General features: G+C 38.1%; 1 long non-coding RNA gene and 1 pseudogene across 1 annotated transcript; both read left to right on the forward strand.

Moving 5' to 3' along the window:
* The first annotated feature begins 6,838 nt into the window (after positions 1-6,838).
* Positions 6,839-13,879, forward strand: LOC106022616. The gene is made up of 2 exons (XR_001197550.3): positions 6,839-9,925; positions 13,648-13,879. It is a non-coding gene; the product is annotated as an uncharacterized LOC106022616 (long non-coding RNA).
* Positions 13,880-15,324: 1,445 nt separating this feature from the next.
* On the forward strand, positions 15,325-17,246 carry LOC121135385 (annotated as a pseudogene).

Here is a 17,246-nt window from a genome sequence, read left to right on the forward strand (position 1 = left end):
TCCATGTTTTCAAGTTGCTTTACAAAGCTATTGCAATAAAAACAGCATGGTCCTGGCCAAAAAAGCAGGCACATTGATCAATGGAATAGTTATTGAGCTAAAAGTCAAGTAAAACATGAAAGATAGCTTGGGCTCCCTGTTCCATGGTTTTTTAGCCATTGACATCCCAGCAGACCGAAAAGTCTGGCGGCGGGGGTGGAGGGGGTGGGGGGGGAGTCTGGAGGAGCCAAAATCAAGCAGGAGCCTGTCTGTTGCCACTGGTGATGGACAATCATGCACCATGACACCATGGGAGAAAGGTTAAACCAACATCTCCATGCCATCTCTTATGGCTGGGTTTGGGTCTATGGCTCCAGTTACCACCAAGGTCTCTGTGGACCCTACTGCAACCAGGGCCAGGCTAATCCGAAGGACCTGTTCAGGAGGAGGGGCCATGGTGGCATCTGGGCTCAAACTGCTTCCAAGGGCCGTGTCTGAGTCTGTGGTTCTGCTGCAGTTGGAGTCACCTTTTAACTCATATTCACAATAGTCATCTTCAAGTCAAACTGTACAACTTTTGGGAAGAATTTGAGAAACTTTACAGAGATGTCTTTGTGAACGTGACAGCACCTGCTTGCACATGCACAGCCAAGAGTTTTTCAATTGTATGCTAAAAAATCATATTTCATTAGTCAAGATAATAGTAGCCACCTTCAAAGTACTAGGATAGACTGATACTAGAAATATTAAGACACAAGATTTCAAGACATTAGATAGGCTGGTGCCTTATAGTGAGCAAAACTATAATAATGCATGACTTTGACTTTTCAGTCAAAGAGATTACTTAAATTGGAGTAAATATGAAAATATTCTTTGGAAATATTTATTGTAATTCCAGTATTGGAGTTTGCTGATATGTAAAATGAAAGGCTTTGATATGGAATAAGCTGGTGTTGTGTTCTTTCCAAATAATTCTATATTAACTTTTATCCGTTGTTGCCACATCAGAGCTGATGAACCTAAGACAGGGTACAGGTAGTAATGGATTGGTCTCTAATCATCTGGGAACTCCAGCCATCTTGAGAGAGTTCTTATTTGCTTCATGGATAAAGACCTCTATGCTTGATGATGATGATGATTGTATGTGTATGGATGCTTTGCCTCCATGTGTTTTTGGTATTCATGGAGGGCAGAAGAGATTGTCATATTCTCTGAGGCTGGAATTACAGATGGTTTGATCTTCCATGTTGGTGCTGGGAATCAAACCTGGATCCTCTGGGACAGCGGCCAGTACTCTTAACAGACAATACATCACTACATCCCATGATTTCTCTTTTTTGAGACAAATTCTCTCTCTAGCCCTGACAGTCCTAGAATTTACTATGTAAAGTAGTCTGACCTTAAACACAGAGAGTTATACGTGTCTCTGCCTCCTTAGTAATGTGCTACCATGACTATCTCCTGCTTGATGCTTTTAGGTAATTACTCCAATTCATCAAACAGTTCTGGTGCCAAGGAGAAATTTGTCATTTTGACACAAGGAAACAGCAAGCCTGCTTGTTATCCCTTACCAAAAATTTTTGTCCTCACTTGGGAACCATTTACATATACATATTTCTTATCACTTTTGGAGTATCCTGAGGATATTTCCAATTCAGGAGGTTCTCTTCCTTTTTAATTCTCCCAAATTTTCTTGACTGAAGTGGTCAAATTCTCAGTTATGGGGAGTTATTTTTCACTTTCTGCTGGACTGGATTCCCTGGTCACAATAACGTATAGCTACAAGCTACAATCTAATCACTGTTAGAAATGTGTCATTAGTGTCACTTGATTAGTGTATGACTAATGATCCAAACAAAATTCATTTCTGTAGCACTCATGCCAGAGAGCTTTGATTCTGTGTAGAAGTAGAAATGCACGTAATTGTTAAACAGGTGTGCTTGGAAATATTTTTGTGATAAAAGTAAATAAAAGAGCAATTCTAAATATTAGAAAAGAATGGTTTTACAAAAATGTTGAAAAAAACCTGAGAATTTATGGATTTAGTGATGTCTATGTTTAAGTGGTAGGGATGGCTGAATGTGTTTCATATAATTTATATGGCAAGAGGAAATACAGATAACAGAAAAGTCCAAATTTGTCATGGAAAAGTTATAGTCATGTCTCACAGTGCTACCTGTAAGTACTGACATTCCACCTTGTTCTGTGGAAATGAACAGTGGTGTCTACCTTTTTTATATCATTGACAAACAGTATTTGTATGAATCTTTCATCTTCATGTTTCACTGAATCTCAAATGACAAGTTTTAAAACTTTGTATAAGTGGATTTCACTCTAATAAATAAAACAGATTATTTAATATTTTTAGATAAAAATTCTATAGATATATTATGAAATCCTGAAAATTTATAACTTATTTCTGCACATGAGACACAAAGGTGAATTCAATACCTATGTTGCGCCATTTGGTAAAACAATGCAATGATTTTCCTCAAAAACTTTCTCCAGAGCACCTACATCTTCTAGGATTTACAAGATATTGTTATAATATTTTTAGAAGATTTCAAATGTTCTGACAATATAACAATAATTGCATAGCAATTACATTGGAATATAGGCTCATTGTCAGTGAAAGTTTATTTATGAATCTTGAATCAGTATTTTCATTGCTTCAAACCCCTGTATGATCCAGGGATAAATTTAGATGTGAGACATCTTTTAGGAGTAATGATGGTATCTTGCCTTTATCTTTAAAATGGATCATGAAATAGAGAAATACAAAGGTAAATTCACAAAGGTACTGGATCAACTTTTTATTTTCTTTGAGGAAGTAGTTAAACATCTACAGAGGAAGATAGTTTGGTCTCAATGTTCTAGGATTTTAGCCCCAAATCGGATGTCTCATTGACATGGAATACTGAGGGACAGAATGTAGGGTTTTTAGAGATTGCAAAAGGCAGAATGGAAAGGTACTACAAAATTGTGTATCAGTGATGCACGTTATCCAAACCTTGCTGGAACGGTGAATGAAACTGAGCTCATGGTTAGACAATGTCTGGGAATCATTCATTTCACTACACAAAAATGTAATCCTTTCTTAGAGAACAAAAACCAAACACCTCAAAATAACCACAAAAGACTGCCTTTCCCTACACTCTATGGAATGCCTTTTCTAATGTTCCACATGTTGTACTGTGGCTTTAGTTCAGGTTGAATATATACCTGGTATCCAGGTGTTCTAACCCAGTCACGGCCCAGAATTCACATATCTCAACCACTCAGCCTCTCCTTTTGAAGATTTGTGGTTTTGCCTCACCTGTTAAACACAGAGAACCAGTACATGGTGAAATTCCAGGTCTGATGTGGGATTTCCATGATCAGCTCAGGAATGTTCGGAAATGGTTTCATGCAGTCGAGCCGTGATTAGGAATGATAGTTTACAGAGAACTTCATTTATTTTCCCCAGAGTTGAGTAAAAGTCTTCAGTTAATTTTTTTTCACTTGGTAGTTTCATTTTTAAGTGACATCATGAAATTCATTAATTTTGTAGGATAGCACTTTTCAGTCCTGGCTTATCTATGACACATTGGAGAATGCCAACATTACCATTTGGAATATTTCTCTGAGGATTTTTTCCACCCCATCCTTAGGGTTATAACTATGGCAATGAAACAATATGAAAATACCTCATATTCTAAGAGACTGGGACTTTTGCTTTACCTCACAGCCAAAGTTAGTAATATACCTTGATGTAACCTAAGACTTAAAGACTTCTAACCTCCTGTGTGCTCAGCTTCTTTGCTTAACATGCTTTTAACTGACCAATCTAGAAGACCTTACTTGTCTTGGACTTTCCATATAACGAGCTTTAACAACCTAAGGTAATGCATAGTTGTAATCTTGTTCTTTTCTATGCCCTTGACCCAGATAAAGCATGTGTATCATTTGATGAAGGCATCAAATACAGAGGTTAAAAGTAACGATCTAAAATGAATATTCCTTTACGGATATTGGTTGATAGACAGTGATGTTTGTAATACCATACTTTTTCTGGACAGCTGGGATCAGTGGGAGCCAGTGACTTAATCCAGTGCAAAACTCTGTTAAGGATTTCTTTATAAAATATCCCACTGCTTCTTTATGTCTTGCTACCTGTGATATTCATTAAAGACAGAGCAAAACACTTTGCTATGAACAAGATGCATACATACAGAGCACCCCCTCCCCACACATACACACAGCATAGCACACAGATACACAGGGGCAGATTAACAAGACAGTCTTCAGCCAGGTACAAATTCAAACTCATGCAGTAGGCATACAGAGGAGGAAAACACAGGAAGAATGAAATCGAGAATTTAAATGTAGACTCACTTTTAGGTAAAGGACTCCAAAGGAACATTCTTTCATTTGTATCCTTGATTCAACTCGGATGCATTATTAGTGACTCCAGGGCTAATCACTAATCCGTTTGACTCATGCACATATGCAGAATCTATACAGCTGGTGATATCCTATTATTTTCGTGTGCAGAGAAACAATAAAATTTACCAGTATGTGAAACAATCAGACATGTCATCTGAAAGATGCCCATGCACTAAGTAACCTCTGCCTTGAGGACAGGCCCCTCATTCTGAATTTGTTGTTCTGAGTTTGCACCTCCCCATACTGCTGGGATGGGTTTTCCCCTGATCCAATCATGATATCACAGCTTGAACCTCAGAACATTCCAAAGAAATCTGGTCCCCATTATGGTCATGACGAATTGATTTCTTAGCTAAAATCTCTAAAGGGACTTGGGTAATTCTGGAGTCTCTTTTCCCCAGCCTATGCAGATGGGCATGGGTGTGCCCTGAGAATGGTAGAGACCAATCAGGAGCCCATCCAGGAAGAAACTGCTAAACAATGTAGTATAAATGATATTTCTATTTATAGTCTTTTTTTTTTGAGAAAAATTTAGAATGTTTTCGAAAGTGACTTCTTTAGTTTACACACTCCCCCAGGCACAGTATAACAGTGTCACTTTTGTCACATTCATGTCAGATTTTGTTATTTATCCTGGTGATGGCCATTCTGACTTTGATGGTATGGAGTCTTAAAGGAGACTTAGCCTGCATGGCCTTGACTTCTATGTATACAGTGCTATTTGTCAATATGACTGAGAAGTACCAAAGCTAACTGTACAACCTAATCAGTAGAGACGAGTGTATAAGCATACCTGATGCCTACTGACTTTAAAGACATCCAGGCAATTATTGTAAACTCTAAAAGAGATGGGCAAACACTGTGATTAATACCACACACCAAATTACACCAGCGTGAAATAAGTGGATAATTAAGCAGGATAAACAGTGAAGCAGCAATTAATGCACCCCACTCAAGAAAAAGGACCAATAATGACCCAGCAGCAGATTGATCCATCACAGAATTCTGTTAAAACTTCATAGAATACCTGATACTGAAGCTACTTAAAGTATTTCTTGGTGTAACAATGAATCGAGGCTCCCAGACTCTTTAGGAAGCTTTTTGAGTTGATACCAAATGAGATAAAGACACAAAAATGAAATTACATTGTTGTGGTCTCTTTACTTTTAATTACTATTTTCCAGTTCATAGGAAACACCTCTTGAAGTGCACACTCTCACCCTCTACTCCCTACAATCCTGCTCCATAGTTCCAATTAATCTTTTTCTCTCTCTCATATTTATTTCTGTTCATTTTGTGTTTGACTCTCCAAGATTAACCAGGGCCATCTGTGAGACTGTGGGTTTGTGGTCATGTGTTGAAGCCTGGTAGGCTCAGCAGAGGAGACACAACTAAACACAGGGGATCCCCTTTCTCCTTACGTTTATCCACAGCCACAATTAAGAGGTAGAGGGCGGGACTCTGTGAGCCTCTCCCCTTCCTAGACTGATTGCGGCTAAGTGAGTCCAGTGCATGTGAGTACAGTTGTTCTGGGTTACTGATTACTGTAGTTGTGTGGAGTCTGAAAAATGGCACATCATGGCCATTTCCCCCTCTGGCTTTGTTTAGTTCCTTATCACCTCCTCTTCCTCATTGTTCTCAGAGCCAAGATGATGTCATCTTCAGGGCTGTGTCCATATATGTTGCTTATTTTGTGCATATTGGACAGCCACAGGTTTCTGAATTCACCACTGAGTTTTCGAATAGAACTTTCTACACTTTATATAAAAGCGCTTTTAGTGTGCCTTCTCGAAGTCAAACCTACTTCTGTATTCTTCCTCCTTCATTGTCTTCAGTGTTATAGTTTAGGATCTTGAATGTGGATACTGGTTAGGCAGAGAGATCCCATTGTACATTAGATGAGCATTTTCTTTCTTTCGTTCTTTTTTTTTTATTTTTGGTTTTTTGAGACAGGGTTTCTCTGTATTGTTTTGGAGGCTGTCATGGAACTCACTTGGAAGACCAGGCTGGTCTCGAACTCACAGAGATCCACCTGCCTCTGCCTCCTGAGTGCTGGGATTAAAGGCGTGAGCCACCAATGCCCAGCTCATCAGGTGGTTTCTGCTGCGCCTCCTCGACAGCTGTGCTTTGACATTGCCTTGAACATTTACTACACAGGCATTCCATTTAAAGACACTTGTGAGTTGAATTGTAATATTCTACATATAAATGCATTCACATGGATTGCAAGTGATCATTAGTCTCACACAGTGGTTTCCATACAACTTAGAACACAAGCCCACATTGGGAAGAGGAGGAAGTTGAAAAGGCACACTTTTTTCCTCTTCCTTTTTTTAAATTTAAGTTAGAAACAAGCTTGTTTCACACGTCAATCCCAGCTCCCTCTCCCTCCCCTCCTCCTCGCCCTCCCCACCATGACCCCAAGTCCCCCACCCAATCTCCACTCTGATCCCTCCTTGGGAGGAATCTCCAGAGTCTGTCATTTCATCCAGAGTAGGGCCTATGCCCTCCCACAAGAGTCCAGGCTGAGAGAGCATTCCTCATTGTGAGATGGGGGAAAGGTACACTTTACCTCAGTGAACAATGTATGGTCTGCCTAGACAGTGATGAGAATATTGTAGCTAGATCTGATGGCAAGTCTGTTGCATTGAGAAAAACATGATGTTTGGCAGATAGAGCCATTGCATGATGTGTCTGTTCTCCAAAACATTATGGTACACATAATGGTACTGTATCTGCCAGATAGAATGAAATGAAATGTGATCAAAGAGTCAGGAACTATATTTTAGGTATTTCCTGCCACCTAAAAATGCTGACAGTAATATGCAATGACAGAGAATGTTAGAGCCCTTTAATACCCTTTCTCAGGAAGTGATTATCTGGGATTTGGACCATGTCTTTTTATATTGGGGCTGATTTTCTAGTTATCTGGAGAACCAACAGTCCTCCCCTGCCCTGGATGAATATGGAAGCCCTCCTTTTCCTGAGTCTGTCCCTAAAAACTGCACACTTGATTCCATATGGAGTACAGAGTGCTGATTTTTTCCTTTATGAGACTCTCTTGTCTCAAGGCTGCATCATGGATTTTGGCCTCTTCCTTCTATAAACCTCATTCCTGTAGGGTCACTATTGTCATCTGCCCTTAGTGATGCAACCTCAGCCAATAATTGCCTCTTCCTAACTCCATTTAGAGCCCTTCCTATCTCAAGGTCCTCTGTGAAGATAGTTTGGACTTTATGCATTGACACGGAGCAGTTCTTTTGTGTGGTGCATATATTATCTACTTGTGTAAAGGCAACATGCTGAGTGTTTTACTATCTCAGATACTATTAGTTCTCTTGAACTTTTCTGGTCTCTGTTGCTTTGTATTCCACGAGGTCTCTTTGTCATTTTTCCTGTTTGGTTTCTGTGTTTCTGGAACCACTTTCTGACACTCTTTGCTTATTTCTGTGGTATAAGACATTTAATCATGCTTTTCTCTGGTACTATCAGAATTTCAAGTTTTCCCGGAGAGTGTTTGAAATAATGTTGTTAAATTCTAACTTTAATCTTGGTGGTCTGATAAGATACATGGAGTTATTCCAACTTTTTTGTACCTGTTGAGGTTTGATATGTTGCCAAGTATGGGGTTGAAATAATTGGCATTGATTTTTGTATAGGAAGAGACAGATGGGTCTTATGACACTCTTCTGCACATGGACAATTGTTTCCCTAGCACTGAATGTTCAAAGGGTATCTGATGCTGCAACAACAAATGGCACACTTACTGAAAGTATAAGTAAGTGGGCCTGGCTAGTGATGTAGTTCCCTGACTACGTCTGTATACGTCTTTAGTCATGCCTAAAGTGGGTGTGGTTAGCGGTGCGGTAAACTGCCCTTTTATTACCTCATCTGTATGCGCCTCTAGTAAGTCACATGGATAATGGCAGAGCACTATTTTCTCCTACAGGTATCTAACTTTCTGGGTTTGTCTTTGACATATTTGGCTTACATTACCTTTCTGGTATATGTTTATTTCTGGGTTCTCCGTGTCGTGCAAAGTACTACATGGATCTTCATGTGCAGGATCACTCTGTCCTTGTACTCATGCTTACATGTTGTGATGTGTGGTCAGGTCCTGTGACATCCTAGGATTACTCTCTCTTAGGATGAATTTTGATAGTTTTGATTTTCTTGTGTCCACCTTACTCTTTCCATTTCCATGTTTGTGGAAAATAACAGTATTTTGCTTCTATGGTTTGCATTGATTCTGCTGGTTGCTGTTAATATAACCATTTACATTATGCTGTTTGTCAGTCAGTGTGCATGGAAATCTTTTCTTTGTGTTTATGGAGCAGTTTTTTTTGTTCTGAGTGCCTTAAAAGTTTCCTCATAGAAGTTAATTCGTTATTACTTAGCATCATTCCTAAGTCTTCTGGGAAGCAATTTGATAGGGTTAAATTTCTAACTTCTCAAATTGTCATTATTGGACACATAGAGGAAGTAGTAACCCGTGTGTTTCTTTTTGTATTTTTCAATAATACTTAAAGGACTTATCAAGTCTAAGATTTCCCCACGGTATCTGTGTTGCATTGTGTATATGACCCCATAATCACATAATAATTTTAATGGAGCTTGAAATTTGGCTTTCCTCCTTTGTTCTTTGTATCCTTTGTCTTATTCAGATATGTCTAGCAAACGCTTATGAGTCTTGATTCAGTAAGGAAGAGAACACAAGCATCTTCCTCACCTTGTAAGTTTTCTGGCCTTGCTGTTCATTTTTTCTCTGTACTTGGCCTAGATGTGACATACATGCGCTTTACTGCGTTCATCCATGCTCTATTTCTTCCGAGTTCCTTTCGGAATTTATCTCCAGATTTTGTTGAATTTTGTGTTATGATGTTTAAATTTTTCGGAGATTTTCATATCACAGGGCCTCTTTTTATTATGTTTTCTTTCTTTTATTATTCTGGGTGGTTAATTATTGGTAGTATTTTTCCCTCCACATTGAAATAGCAGGTTGCTGTGTTTTTGTGTTGGACACGGTTGCTACTCCTCCACTCTATTCTATTTGTCTATTCTTTAGATATGTCTTTTTCCCATGTTCTTGTTGATAGTTTCTCCAAGTTTTCTATGTATATTTTGTCTTTAATTATGATCTGTAGTGCTGCTTGACTGCTTGACCTGTGTTATTTCATAACTTTATTCAGGTGAACTTCCTTCTCCATGAACTTTAAGAGTCTATGCTTCTGGATGCAATGTTAATGTTCATAGTTATTTTTGTTTTTCACTTAAAATATATTCTTCCATGCCTTCCTGCCTGTATGGATGTTGACAAGACCTTTAATATCACTCTGTGTTTTGGGTCTTTTTATATAGTTTGTTGTTGTTTGTAAGAAACTGTACTAATTTTAGCTTCGTTTTCTTTTTCTTTGGAACCTTTTTGTGAGATGCCAAGAAGAGTTCTGTGTCTGTTCCTGAGAAAGAAATTCAGAGAAGAGCAATAGGAAGAATGGAAGATTCTCCTGTAAATGCACCCCAGGTGAGTGTTGTATCTATATTCCTTTGAAAGTTGTTTTATTATTGAAATACTATTAGCCTTATTTCCCTTCTTCTGATGATGTAATCTGTCTTAGGGTTTCTATTGCTGTGAAGATACACTATGGTCACAGAAACTGTTATAAAAAAGTGTTTCATTGGGCCTAGCTTACAGGTTCAGAGAGAAAGAGAGAGAGAGAGGGAGGGAGGGAGGGAGAGAGAGAGAGGGAGGGAAAGAGGGAGGGAGAGAGAGCCTGGCTTGAGCTTCGGAAAACCTCAAAGTCTACCCCTAGTGATACACTTCCTCCAACAATGCCATACCTCCTAGTAGTTCCTCTTCCCTGAGAGCAAGCCTTCAAATCTACGAGCCTATGGGGGCCATTCCTGTTCAGATCACCATATCATCTAAAGTGTTTATGTCCTATAATTTTTTTTGCTTTTCTTTTCTGACTGTTACAATTAAGTCTTTAAATCTTTCACCTACATAGCACATGCTTTTCCCATTTCTGTGAGGACAGATATTTTTCATGGAGTTCAGACCTGAAACTTTGAAAGAGATTCTTTGTAAATGTCGATCAAAGAAATGTATCAATGTCCTTCTCCTTCAGATGATGAACTTGTGTGCTTGTATATTTTGGGAACCGGTCTTTGTGGGGGCTTTAGTCAGATCCAGTCAACTTGCTGGGTTCATAACTGAGAGGGGCATTGAGGATTGAGAAAGGGCAGGTAAAGACACTAAGAAAGAGACAGAAACAGAGCCGGGCGTTGGTGGCGCACGCCTTTAACCCAGCACTCGGGAGGCAGAGGCAGGCGGAGCTCTGTAAGTTCGAGACCAGCCTGGACTACCAAGTGAGTTCCAGGACAGCCTCCAAAGCCACAGAGAAACCCTGTCTCAAAAACCAAAAAAAAAAAAAAAGAGACAGAAACAAAGCATAGAGTCAGGAGGGCAGTCCAGTGAATACTGAATGCCCCAAGTTTATTCTTCAACTTTCTAAAGTACCTCAGTCAAAAGGGGGACCTGACAGAAGACCTCTATTATCATGTATAAGGAGCAAACAGACTTTCTTCCTTTAATCCTGCAAGTATTGGTAACCACACCTGTTATCCAGCCTTGAGGGTCAAGAGAAAGAACACACCTCAGTCCAAGTCTGTTGCTATTTAGATAAAACATTTGCTACCAAGAACAAAATATCTTATAGTAGCCAAGCCTTACAGGTTTAGGTCTTTTGTATTTAACCTTGGAAGACTAAGGACAGACTTGAACTTTCCAACCTTATGTCAAGAAGAAGAAGAGCTATCTTCATGGGCCCCAAAATTTTATTAATGAGGAAAGTAGGTCTTCTGTGCCACATAGATTGCGTTTTAGGGATTGTTGGTTTCCTAGAACCAGGCTTATGCAAATGACCATACAGGTACATGACATGTTAGCTGCTATCACTGAGCAGTTTATGGAAATATAGAATTAGAACAGAATCACTGTCTTGAGTCCTAGTACTAAATATTTCATCACTCTAGAGAACTCAGATAATGGAAGGAATATGCGCCTTCTTCTTGCCATAAAACTGATTTTTTTGAAGAGATGCAAATTTCAATATACTGAAATCTCTTTTGTATTTGCTGTCAGACAACAATGGTGGATATGTTGACACCTGAAATTTATTTGTCACAGGAGAGATCCTGCTCATATCATTCTCTTGATAACATTGCTTGGCATGAAGCTCTCAATTGACAGAGCAGTATTTTCTCTTTGTCTTTTATTTTTCAGGCAGGGTGTAAGCATTACTGGCACTATCTCTGTATTGTGTCATGTGGAATATATCAATAAGACTGTTCTAGAGAGCATTGACTTGGTGCTTTTCAGAAGCCATCAATTTTCAACTATAAACAAATATCCTTTCTAAGGACCTTACTTTGCTTTCTTTTAGAGGAGGAAGACTCCCTCAACCTATGCTTTTTCTTTCTTGAAGTTATACATTACATATGTAGAGACTTTGAAAAATGGTTACAATTTACTGGTGTCTATTTCTTTTAAAATATTTTTATTTAAATATGAAGTGTTCAACTCATATTTTATATGATATTCATGCTTAGGGGATGCCTGTAGAGCCCAAAAGTCAGTACTGAAACTTTGGCACTGGAGTGTGGTACTGTCTTGAGCTGCCATATGTATAGATGTGTATAGAGAGAATGAAGTTGGGTTTCTCTGTAGAAACAGCAAATATTCTTTGCTTGTGGGCCACCTTTGCAGTCCTCACATTAATGTTAGTGGTACATATACATATGCTTAATTTTTTAGTTTTGAAGAAAATGAATGAGGGAAAACAAGTGCTTTTTATTTATGCACCCCAATATCTTGTTAGACACTTGAGCTCCAATACTGAAGAAGAGATTTGAAATTTGAAGATTCATATTTTCAGATGAGCCAATCTAATGAGCAATAATATATTCAAAATTAGTACTGTATAATTGTCACACACTTGATGCATTAATTTCAAGCACAGACAGTATGTATTGTCACATAGGACATTTATTTGTAAATGATATTCTCATTATGTTATAGTGAAACCACATATGGAATTTCTGAAGTCATTATTCATCTGTTATTGGTTGTTTCTACTTTAAAAAAATTTAGATATCATTAGTGATGCCTAACGATTTTTCTATTTACTTCATGGTTGATACAATATTTTCATAAAATAACCTCACAAAATAGTTGATTTTTATATTTCTTTGGAACATTGGTGTCTGCAATGAAGTCATACTCCTTACTGTTAGAAATAACATGTACAAAAACTTCATTGACTTTTAATTCTTTCATGATTATTGCATTCCATATTCTAATTCTTGTTCTGAAAGGTAGTAACACCGTACCTAGCACTCAAAACCTTAACTGAGAATGTTAGAGTAGAGTCAGATGAGGCCCAGCTGCAGATAGCATTGATACAGTATCCACATCTGAGCAAGGTTGACAGTTGTAGAATTTTGACAGTTTTGCTCATCATAACTTTTCCTTCTGGGATATGACTCTGTGATCCTGTGTGATTTCAAGATAGCCTTCATAAAGGTACATTCCTGATCTAGACCTTAAGTGTGTATGTTATGCTCCTTACAAATTGCTGACTAAGATACTATTACATAATCCATTTTCACAGAGATAGTAAATACAATATAGAGCATGACTGTTCTAGAAAGTACCTTTTAAAAATTAATTTTCATATTTATGTTATGTGTGTGTGTATATTTGGGTGAGTGAATATATGTGTGAATGGTATTTGCGCCTCCTGTCTAAGGAGTTTAGAAGAGAGTATTGGATCCCATGGAACTGAATAGTGTCATCTGGGTGCTCATACAAAAGTATGGTTCTCTGAAAGAGCAGCCAGCACTCTTAGCTGCTGAACCATCTCTGCAGCCTCTTTAGAAAACTTGTCTACAGCCTTTTGGTGGTGGTGGCATAGTCCTTCAATCTCAGCACACAGGAAGTAGAGGTAGGCAGAAATATGAGTACAAAGCAAGCCTGGTCTACAGAGCAAGTTCCAGGACAGTCAGGACTACACAGAGAAATCTTGTCTCAAAAACCACACACACAAAAAGAAAAAGACAACTTGTGTTTGAATAATATTCATAGTCATCTGTATGCTAAAAAGTCTCTAATTTCTAAGGTATCTTTTACCCAATGAAGCATTTTATCCAGCAGTTCATAGCAAATGTGTGATTTTCCATTAACAGGGTCTGTTGACATTCTGGGATGTGGCTGAGCTCTTCTCCAGGACAGCTTTGTACATGGATGTGATGTTGGAGAACTACAGGAAGATAATCTTTGTAGGCAAGAATATTCTTCTTACAGGATTCCTGACTCGTCCTTTATATTTACCCGCTTTGTACATTTGTAAACTCCCGGAGTTGTTAGAGAATCCTGGAAACAAGGGGGATTCTGGAAATAAACATATTTTTTTCATGGCGCTTCCTTTACATTTTCCATGTTCTCTGCTAGAATAACTAATGCTATATACTACCTGATCTCTCTAGCCCTTTTATCTAGTTTTTAATAAAAATGTCAAAGTTCAAAGAAAATTGAATATTGAATATTGGACATTGAATATTCAGAGCTCGGAAGTGCATTGCAGTATACTTGGTGATTGGAATGTTTTGGTTTTACTATTGGATTTAACTATTCTATTATTTTTTTTGGAGGCTGTCCTGGAACAAACTCTGTAGACCAGGCCGGCCTCCAACTCACAGAGATCTGCCTGCCTCTGCCTCCCAAGTGCTGGGATTAAAGGTGTGCACCACCAATGCCAGAATTTCTATTAATTTTTTTTAAAGGAGAAGTTTTAAATTAGAGAAAGACCGGTTGGTAGTGAGCATGTTGCTGGGTTTGTTTATTTAGTTTTGAGGTGTAGGTTCTATGTTAATCTTAGAACAGTATGCTTTTCATCATCACACTAGGGAGGCTGAAACAAGAGGACCTGATGAGTTCCATGCCGGCCTGAGTTACATACTGAGTTCCTAACTGATGAAGGCTACATATTGTGACCATGTCTTAAAGGCATAAACAACAGGAAAATAGAGGGTCTACCTTCATATGATCCTTCAGAGCTCCTTTCTCCAAGTTCATTATTGCTTGGTCACTTACCTGACCTTCTGCAAGGTGGGCAGTTTAGATAAGAATGTGAAGGTCATTATTTTTTCTTCACAGTTTGCTTGGAGGCTCATCTGAGCTTCTGTTTAATTATAGTGAAAAGCAGAAGACCTCTGCTGAGAACTCTTTTTCAAAAAATTGCTAGTTTACATTGCTTAAGGAAGCATCAGGTATTGAATATGTTACTCTTGCATCAATCCCTATAATCCTTGTTGTGCTGATTTTCTAGAGAATTATCACATGTATGTTAATTTGAGCCTGGGTCATGGCTCAAAGCATCAGTTTCATCAGCATGTGAATATACACAAGAAATCACGTAAATGTAATGACCTTGGCAAAATGATTCATGAATCCTTCCAGCGCTCACTAACAAGTACAGATTTGGAAACTTGACCAGAAATAAATGCAGAAGCACTGGAGAAGAACCTTTCAAACACAAGGACTGTGTAAACAGTTTAAAATTATGTTCCATCATTAGTTAAAACCTACAAATGTACACTGAAAATGAGGAACACAGAAATACAGAGAACGATAAATCTTTTGCATCTAAATATAAACTCACACTGAAAGGAATTCACAGTCAAAAGAAACCACAGCAGCACCAGAAATGGAGAAAATGCCTCAAGACATATTCAAACCTCAGTAAACATATAGGATCTCAGAGGTGTAACCTTATAAATGTACAGAAAGTACTAAGTACTTTTTGCATTTGTCTCAACTCAAAATACTTAACAACATTATGGAGAAAAACCATATAGATGTACGGAATGTGGAAAGTGTTTTTGTGATTCATCAGATTTTAAGAGACATTACAGAATCACACTAGAGGGGAAATTTACAAATCGTTCATTTGCTGTTTAAGTCTTAGAAAACATCAGAAAATTAACAGAGGAGAAATTATGAATATAAACAATGTACTACATCCTTCTATACATTGTCATACTTTGTGTACCATTATAGAACCTATAGTGGAGAGAAGCATGATAGATTTTTACACGACCTCAGATGTTAAAACAAATCAGAGAATGCACCCAGCAAAGAAACCTAACAGACCTATTAAATGTGGCAAGTGCTTTGCCCAGCAGATGTACCTAAGAGTCCATCAGAATGTTCATACAGGAGAGAAAAATTACAAATCTAGTGGATATGATTAATCCCTCTTCCAGAAGCCCCATCTTAGGAAGCATCAGACAATTCATACAGGCGAGAAGATTTATAAATATAAGAACTTTTTTTTCTGTTAGTTCACATCATAGGAGCCATCAGAAAATCCACTCAGGAGAGAGATCTCACAAATGCAACGAATGTGACAAATATTTTGCCACGGGCTCATATCTTAGAGGACATCAAATACTTCTTAGTGGAGAGAAGCCTTACAATTGTATTGAATGTGAGAAATCCTTTATCAATCTTTCACATCTTGGACGGCATCAGAACATTCACACACAAATTCACTTACAAATGTAGTGAGTGTCGCAAGGGTTTTATCCGTAAACATTGTCTTAGGAGACTTCAGTAAAATAGTAGAGGGGAGAGGCCTTATAAATGTAATGAATGTGAGAAAAATTTTTCAATTAGTTCAGATCTTAGGAAACACCAGAAAATTCATGCAGATGAGGAACGTTATAAATGCAGTGAATGTGACAAGCCTTTTACCACTGACTTGTATCTAAGAGTACATCAGATGGTTCATACTGGAGAGAAACCTTACAGATGTAGTGAAAGTGAGAAGTCTTTTGCCAGTGTCTCATATTTTAGGGTACATCAGAAAATTCACAGACGTGAGAAACCTTCCAAATGTACTACATGTGGCAAAGTCTTTACTCACCACTCATGTCTAAGAAAATATCAGAAAAGTCATACTGTGGAGGGAAAAGTCCATGGTAAATAATGTTGCATATGCTTTATTCAAGCTCTGTCCTTAGGGACCATTGCAAATTCCACAGTAGAAAATGGAACATAAGAAACTTGTGAAAGTCTTTATGTATGTTCAAATTAAATACCAAAGGCTCATAGTGTGGGAAAATTCTGAAAATGTGACAATGTAGAAAACCATTTTTAAAACGGTATACTTCTTCACCATCAAATATTTCATGAGGAGTACAAAATGGAGAAGCATGAGGAATGCTATTGGGTAGCTATTTCCTGGACACTGAAACATTCCATCCTGAAGAGAAGCTGATTAAGACTGGAAATAAAGCACCAAATAGCCTCAAGTAGTTCCTGAATCTGACAGGATTCACTGTGTTTAACTCTCATGAAAAAACTCACACCAATCTTAGTGGCTAGATGAGGCTTTAATAAACTGAGCTGGGAAGATAGGATATCATTTAGCCTGGGGGATTGTAGTGGGTACCAGTTATGCAGCGTTCTTAAGCTATATCTCATACTTGGTTGGAGTTTAATGATGACAATTATCTTTGGGTTTCTTTTACTCCTGAAAGCAGCTCCTTCCCCATAATCCTGTATGTAATCCCAGTAAAGCTCATTGGTTCAACAAGATGGATTCCAGTGGCATCCATATTTTTATGTTGCAAATTCCAATTTTGGGTGGTTAGATGCACATGATTTTGCATCTACCCAGGAGCATTGCTGACTCTATTTTTTTCTCCCAACTGCGTGTACACCAGAAAATTGATATTAAAAAAAGAATGTGAGTCAACTAAATTAGGGAGTTTGTGTTCAA

Source organism: Mesocricetus auratus, unplaced genomic scaffold, assembly GCF_017639785.1.
Source record: "Mesocricetus auratus isolate SY011 unplaced genomic scaffold, BCM_Maur_2.0 Super-Scaffold_100037, whole genome shotgun sequence".
Lineage (NCBI taxonomy): Eukaryota > Metazoa > Chordata > Mammalia > Rodentia > Cricetidae > Mesocricetus > Mesocricetus auratus.